Genomic DNA, 8,350 nt, shown 5'->3' on the forward strand with positions numbered 1-8,350 from the left:
CCAGAAGGGCTGGGTGAGACCACATGGCCTCTCATCTGCCTGGCTCACTAGGTGCCCTCCCTATCACTGGAGACCCACCTCACTCCACCCTGCTGGGCCTCCACCCATGGGGCCCCACCCTGCAGGGAGTGGGAAGGCTGGGAGGGACCTGACTGGCTCCAGGCTGCAGCCAGTTCCTGGAAATTCCACCCTGAACAAGGATGGCTGGAGCCTTAAAAATAACCAGAAAGAACTGTCCGGGTGGTGCAGCACCCGGTGTGCCCGGTGCGTGGGGTCTCACAGAAGTTCACCTCAGGGCTGCATCTTCCACACAAAACTGCTGGGCAAACTGCCCTCCCCTTGGAGAGTAAACACAAACCCGAAAGCATTTGCAACCACTGCTGGGCAACAAGGCTCTAGCCCAAGCCGCCCCCCCCTCCCCTCCCTCCTCTCAGCCCCTGCTCTAAGAGATGGCCCCTCCCTCCCGTTTGCCTTATTTTCTGCTCTGTCACCATGGAAACCTAAGGTCATCTGTGAAGTCGGCCCCACCCCTTTTCTCTCCATTTCCACCACTGCTCCAGGGGGGCCCGGTCCTTAGGCCTCGCTCTGGAGTCCCCGACCCAGTAATGCAGCCCAGCCCCCTTGCTGCCAGTCCCAACCTCATCTGGTCCCTCCTCCAGGGGAACCTGGGGCTTCCAGGGTGGGGTCATGCTGCCTTGTAGTCCGCTTCCAGAACCAACTCTGGCTCTCCAAGTGGCCCTGCCTGCCTCCCCCCTGCCCAAGCCCAAGCTTTTGTTCATTTTTGGCCCTGAAGCTGGGCAACAGGGTGGAATGCCCCCTCCCCTTCCGGCTTATCTAAATCCTCCTAATTCTTCAAAGACCGGCTCAAGGCCCTCCGCACCCTATGTGGCCAGCTGACCGCTCCCTGCTGCACCCAGCTTGGCCTACCCTTACCTAGACAAGCTGGAAGGTGTATCCTCTTTCTTCCCCTGCCAAAGGGGTCCAGGCAGGTGCCCCCGCCGCCCCCACCTTAGGAGGCTCTCACTCCCAAAGAATGAAAACAAAGATGTTTCTATGCTAGGCCCAAGGAGCTAACAAGCAACCCCTCCCCCCAATAATAATAATTAATTACAAGCGACCAAGCCTTGAGTAGGTCTTCCGCAGTCATCTCCTCCTGAGCACACTTGAAATGTTCCTGAACAGGTTCCAAGGGTGAGGGAGGGCCCAGCCCTACAGGAAATTAGTGATCAAAACTTCCTTTAAAAAGCTCCTGGCCCTAACCTTAGCCTTGTCTATCCAGTCTCCCGAGTTCTTCCCATATCATCTTCAATTATCTTTTTTTTTTTAATCCACCCATGGAGGTCTTTTAAATAAGCCTCATGGCAACCGCTCTGGAAATATAAAATAGAGCAGTAAGAGAGAATAGGACTTGAGGAGGCAGCGTAGATGATGAATTTGGTTTAGGGCAGCTGCTTAGCTTTGTTTCTAATGGTACTTCTGCCTGGTGTAGTGCTGTGCTGGTCACAAGGGGGAACAGACAGAGTGCCTACAAATTAGAAACCAGCCTAGGCTACACCGAGAGACCCTGTCTCAAAAACACCAGAGAAGATAGTCTTGCTGACCAAAGAAAACAAAGGCTATGGGATGCGTTTGTCCTGCTGGTCACTGCCACTTTCATGACGAATGTCCTGTTCTTTACTCATCTGTGTCATCTCATGCCCTGAGTGGGAACTGCCTTGTCATTTCACAAATGAAAATACTTAAAAGGGCGAGGCTTAACGACCTGCCAAGTTCACACAGGCAGGAGTGCCAGGACTCGAACTCAGGTTCACTGGCTTCAAGGCTGGCAACTTGGCACAGCACGCAAGTGCCCCAACAGACAGAGGACTGCACTCTTAAGAGTGGGACAGTGACTTCTGTGAAGAGACTGGTCCTTGGGAAAATGGAACCCTGTGACAATCTCACATTAGCCAGCGGGAATGATTTTAACCCCTTCCAACTGGTGCTGGCTGCCTGTGCCCCCTCCCTTCTTTGCAAGCATCTACCTGGACACAAGATAAAACACACATGTTTTCTGAAGGCCCCGAACTAGGCGTTATTCTTGCTAGCCAGCACACCTGTAACTGGTCCATAAAACTGCTGAGAAAAACTGGCAGCTTTACCCAAGTAAACACGGAAATCCTCATGGCCACTCTTTACAAAGGTGGAGGGGTCAAGTCTTCATCCCCATTTTAGAAACGAGGAAATAGAGGAAGAAGTGAAGTGACTCTGCCACACTTGTGGGAGCTGCAGCCAAGACCCCTCCCCCCTGCCTAAAAACATGCATTTGCAGACCAGAGCTCTTCTGTTCTTCTGCAGAGCCTGGGTGGAGGGAGCCACTTTTGGGTGAAATCACCTCAGCCTGGGGTCACTCCCCAACACAGAGGGTGTGGTGTGCACATTGGTCCATGGTAAGCAGTGCCGTGGGGAGGATCCAACAGCAATTAAGATTTCAAAATGCCCTTTCAGGTTAGCTCACTCACTGCAGCTCCACTCCATCCTGTGGCCTAACTCCCGGATAATGATTGCATATAGCATGCGATTACCACTAGTGACTACATGCTCAATAAATAGCTGGCAGATGAACAAGCCGATGGATGTCAAACTACACTTCTCATATTAGGACAAACACGAAGGGCAAGAACCCAGGAGAAGCACTGGGTGGAGGCCAGTGAGGCCAGCACGTCTAAAATGCAAGACGTGAACCCTTTGAAAGGGGTTAGTTAGGGGGGAGACAAAAAGCACCACGTTTGGAGATGTGGACCAGGAAACTGATCTCGCTAAACAAAGTATTTGGGAGTGCAAAGATTTGAAGGTGCCAGGGTATAAAGTACAGGCAGAGATAAAAGGAGTGCGTGGCAGTGATTAGACAGTAGGCAGTTCTTGGAAAGAATGGGGGGGGGGGCCCACAGGAGAGGATCCCAGGCTGCTCTCCAGGGTGGCCGGCTCCTTTCCCTCTTTCCTGCCTGGATTGGGCCGAGCTCCATGGATGGGGGTTGATGCCAGCTTGGAGCCATTTACTTGTATGATCCCTAAACCTTCAAAGACTGGCAACTGGAGAGTCTCAGACTAGGCTGGACCCGAGATGGTTCTCCTGGGAGGGTACCCACTTTCTGGATATTGGGGAAAGCTAGACCTGGGGTTCAGAGTGCATGGATGGCCAGAAAATTGCTGCTCAGTCAGCTTTTTTTTTCCCCATCTTCACACACACACCTCCCCTTAATATTTAGCTGGGAAGAAATGATAATGTATTCAGCCTGCCAACACCAACGGCAACAAACCCTCCAGGGACCAGTTTTGCCGAAGAACTTTACTAGGAACACGCAGAACAAGGCACAGAGGACAGCTTCTTTAATGGTGCACTAGAGAGGTCACAGTCCTCAGCTGGTGTGGTGTGGACACAGCGGAGACACATATATATCTTTCTCTTTTTGCTTTGGAAGAATTCACCTCTAGTCCTGAGTCACAAAGTATCTACGGCACAGTGTTTCTTCTACTAACTTTCAAGGAAGGAGTGTTTGGGGTGGGGTGGGAGAGCCCGGCTGCCTCCTTAGACAACCCTCTCCTTTATCAGGGCAGACTCTGTCTGGTTTCCTGTCTCTGAGCTCTGGACAGTCCGAGAACAGTCCAGACCATCTCGCTCCACTCCCAGAGGCCCCTCGGAGAAAAATGTCACTTAGCAAACCAGGTGGTAGCCCGGCTATAAGACTCCAGGGATTTCTTTCCTCCTAAGAGCGAGGACCAATGATAACCAGACACCTCAGAAAGAAGCCCAACGTCCTGTCATGAATGTAATTCCTACCATTTAAAGAACAATGCTGCTTCCATCTCTTTTTTAAAATGCAAATGGAGGTCAAGCCAGGAAGAAAATACTGAGGAGGAAGGACACCATTTTATAGTAAAAAGTGAGGATCTGGAAATAGAAAAGGCGAGAACCTGGAGAGGATGAAGTTAAATGAGGCGCGATGAGTTATGTGGTAAAGAGATGAAACTATTGTTCCCATGTCTCGTAATTATAGCTACCACCAAGCACTACATCTGCCCTAACAATTTAACACAGCCTTCAGAAGCTTGCAGCACTTCTGGTAGAGCAGACCAGGCCCTAATTGATCCTATGAGAGCCACCTCCCTGTCCCCACCCAAGCAGAAAGAATGACATGGAGGAAGCCTCATCAAGAGTGGCTACCCAATCTAGTTGGGCTATTACCAACTTTGGAACTACATTAAATTAAAAACAAAACAAAACAACAACAACAACAAAAAAGCCCCACCTATTTCAATTTGAATGACTTATGAACTTCGGCTTAAAGGATCTCTTGTTGTTCTACAAGTCAGCAAATATCTCAAGTTGCTTTGTTCCAAGCGAGGAAGGAAGAAAGGAAGAAAGAAAATAAGAAAAGAAACCAAACCAAACCACTACTGGGAATCTCTAGGACTCCCATGATTCCTCAAGAACATATCAGTAGCCAACTGCTTGGCTCTAGTAACTTTCACAAATGAGGCAGATGGAGTATTTGCTTCACTTGGTATCATTTTATAGACTCCCTTTGTAACTACAGCAGGATAGGGTGGTTATACTGGCAGCTCACGCCTGATTTTTACTTGATCATCTCTTGGCTGTTACAGGCATGACTGTACATCATTCCTTTAGGTTTGAAAGAAAATCCCCAAGTAAGTTTGAAAAAAGACACATAAAAGTCCCCACCCTAACCCTTCCTTTTAAAAGTTTCTCAAGAGCAGAGAGAGAGACAACTTATAGCAGTAGGTAGGTAACCCATTTATCCAGGGGGATGAAGCCACAAGTGAAAGGCTGGAAAACTGATATCATGAGGAATATAAGCATCCCTTTGTATTCAAAACAGAAGATGACCATTTTCCAAACTATTCTTAAAGAAAACCAATCAGTCCTTAGCTCTCCTTTTCCTTACGATTTTTATTCTTAAAATGGGCTAGAAACCAACTCTAGGATATAGTAAAGTCTTTATCCTTAAAAATGTTATTCTTGTGGTTTAATCTTCATCCCTACAAGAAATGACTCTGGGACTTTTTTTTTTTTCCTGGATATGCGTCATGCTTTGCTTGAATAATTTTTCTAGAGATTTCTCCTTCAAAACAAGCAAGACTTTTTCCAACTCTGCCCAGGTGACCAAGACTAAATTCTCCATCCCCTTGGGCCTACCTTGGGCAGCCCGAGTAAAAACGAACTAGGGTGGGCCACAGCTTTTGCCTAATGCTGAATCTTTAACTCAGGTGTTAATCCTGATCTAAAATTGACAGCTTCAGGGCAATGTGCCTATCTCAAAACAATGGCTCTACCCATCTTTGCAGGGAAACTGCTCAAACAGCTTCCTTTAGATTTGTCAAAATGCCCATCAAATTCCCAACAGTAGGACCATATTCTAACAGTAGGACATGTTTTAAAAGGTTAAAAAAAAAGTATTGATTTTCCCCAATAAACAGTGGAGCAAAGGGTGTGTGTAAAAAGGTTAACTGCCTTCTCATTATGACATAACATAGGCATCTTAAGCAATCACAGTGCAGAGACATGATAACTCCCTGGGTGGGGATACAGAGTTTAGGGGCAGGGACCGTGGCCTGGTTTAGGCTACTGATCGACCAGAAAACAGCCTGAAACAGGAAAGAGCACACATATGCCACTTGGAATGTATGACGCAAACCCCAGCCTTGAAACAAAGAACAGGAAACAGCCCGGCCGGCAGTGCTGGAGAGAGAGCACAGAGAAACATTTAGCCGGCCCTCCCTGACCCTATATTCATGAGCAGCTGGAGTTTTTTAAGACAGCAACAAGAGGGGGGTGGAGGTGTTTGTTCTACGGGTGTGAATAATAACACCAGCTTTATACAAGGGACCTGCCCTATTTACAAATAGGAGCTGCCACACACAGTAAACATCCCAAGTCACTTTATCATCTTCAAGCTGCAGAGACCATCCAAATCTCCTTCCTCCTGATTCCTTTTGTCCCTTTCAGCCATGGTCTAGTTGCCTCCAACACTAACCAAATTTCTACCTTGGGATAATGATTTGAGCCAGCCACCATGCATGTTGGAGGAAACAGAGAGAAAGCACTGTTGTAAGAATCCAGGTTACAACTGGGTTAGCCCACAGAACGGACTCTGGACAAGTTCAAGCTTCCTTTAGTCACAGCTAAATTCGAAGACAGACATTGGTTTAGGCACTTGAAAATCTCACTCTTTTTCAAAGGTAGTGAAAGACACAGCTAGCTACTCACTGGTCCTCCATCTTTTTTGGGAATATGATCTTTACTCAGTTCATTTACTCCAAAAAACTGATATGCAATCCATAAACTGCAGCACCATCTTTTAACCAGATACTCTACCAGTGACTATTTTCCCCTTAAGGTATTCTTAAGGGCACACTTGAAGTCCCATCCACAGTATTTGTCTGTATACTTTGTTAGCCAAGATGGTTTAACTTAACTCAGGTTTCCATTATCAGATTTAAAGATTGGTATGTAGACATAACTACACGTTGAAAAGGAAAAAAAAAAAGCTGGGGGGGGGGGGGGGAGAAGGGGCAAGGCATCTCTGTACCCATAGCAACAAGATTGGATTTTAATATAGAAACTTTGCAGCAAAGAGACAATAGCTTTCTCCACAGCTGTGTAGTTTTCTATCGCACAAGGGTTTGTGACCCAAGCAACTACTTTTCTTTGTTATTCTCACAGCTCTATTCTTACACTTGTACGCTCCTTCATGCCTGGCAATGGTCTCTCCAGTGCACCTTCAGTGATGGTCTACAGCAACCGCCACTGAGGAGAAGACGGCTCTTCTCTAGGGAGTTTACACTAACCAAACATCTTCTTCTTTCAGGATTCTTTCTGTTCACAGATTAAGGTCAGGACGAACGTTTAAGCCAAGTGAATAATTCAGAAGGCTCTTTCTTCAAAAACACCAATAACTTGCAAAATTATGAAGACGTTTATATGTCACAGATCTCCCCCCCATCCAGACGACTTCCCTGAAGTGAGGGCAAGTTGTCATGCAAGAATAATCACTTATAAAAAAAATTGCTCCTCAAATTTATGCATAAAATACTCATAACAACTGGCCTATGCTCACCCAATTTCGTTTAGTAACAGGATACCAAATCTAAATGACTTCAGAACACCAATACATACTTTCCCACACACACCAGACTCTATTATAGACAGTATTGGAGGAAAAAAAAGAAACCCAAACTCTTAGAATAAAATCTCAAAGACTCCATGTAAAGCGTTTATTTTGAAGTAATACAAGGTGAACAATTTCCAGTGTCCATTTAACCTGAATTATTCAGCCATTTATATTCAACCAGTACTATTGTATCCTACAGTAAAATTTACAGAAGTGTTTCTGTTATCTACCAAAGGCATGGATATGACAATTTCAACTCTTATCTGCCACCTCCAAGCTAGTCGCTCTGAAATGTTAGCTAGGTAGGTCCCAAGGGTCCTTGTCCACACCACAGTCCCGTGGCCCCTACGTGGCCCTGGTTCCTAACACCGAAGGCGCTCTCCACAGCTAGCCACGCTGCAATCCTTTGCTTCAGGCACTGCGGCAGGTTCTCTCCAAGTCCCCAAAAGCAGGCTCTCCAAACCTCCGTGGTCCCCCCTAACCCCCCCCCCCCCGCAGCCTTCCCCCTACAAGCCAAATGACCCAGCAGTTAGCGCGCTCCGGGTACCGAAAAGGGGATGCTGCTTCCGTCCCAAAGGCCCCAAAGTTTCTCGCCAGGGGTGAAGGAGGCTAGGCTCCAAGTTTGCTGGGGAGGGAGGCAGCTGGGGGCGCGGGCGGGGGGCGGGAGCCCCAAGTCGGGGCGGGAGGGGGAGGAGCAGGAGCGCGGCCTCGCCGCTACCTAGCTCCCTCCAACGCGGCCGCACGCGGGGTGCGCGGGGGGTTCCAAAGGGAACCAAGCGCGGGAGGCCGGGGACCACACAGGTGTGCCCCGCCCGCGCGCGGGCTCCCGCTCCACCCGGTCCCCCTATGCCATGATCCCGACCGCCATCCCCTCCCCCTCACCCCGGCTCCGATGCACTTTCCCAAGCCGGCGGGCGCCCTCACTGCACCCCGAACTCGTTCTCCGCGTCCTGCTTTCTCCAAGAAGGGGGGAAAAAAGCAAGCAGATGCGGCGCAAAGCGGGGTGCAGGACGGCAAGGTGAGGGCGCGGGGACTTACTCTGCCAAGAGCGGTGCCGAGCGCAGCGGCCGGGAAACCCAGGCCCCGTTCCCTGGCGCCCCGAGCCCCGCGGGCGAGCAGGTCAAACGCTCCCGGCCGGACGGCGTCGGAGACAGGGACCGCGACCGTACGGGCGCGCG

At 49.0% G+C, this 8,350-nt stretch overlaps 1 protein-coding gene across 1 annotated transcript in view; it reads right to left on the reverse strand.

Annotated features, from left to right (window-relative positions):
• KLF3 (KLF transcription factor 3) overlaps window positions 1-8,350 on the reverse strand; it is a 29,137-nt gene extending 20,787 nt beyond the window's left edge. Inside the window, exon 1 of the mRNA XM_084799527.1 lies at window positions 8,211-8,350. The gene's annotated coding sequence lies outside the window, so the exon portion shown is untranslated. The remainder of the gene's footprint in view (window positions 1-8,210) is intronic.

Source organism: Acomys minous (genome assembly GCF_964271855.1).
Source record: "Acomys minous genome assembly, chromosome: 10".
Lineage (NCBI taxonomy): Eukaryota > Metazoa > Chordata > Mammalia > Rodentia > Muridae > Acomys > Acomys minous.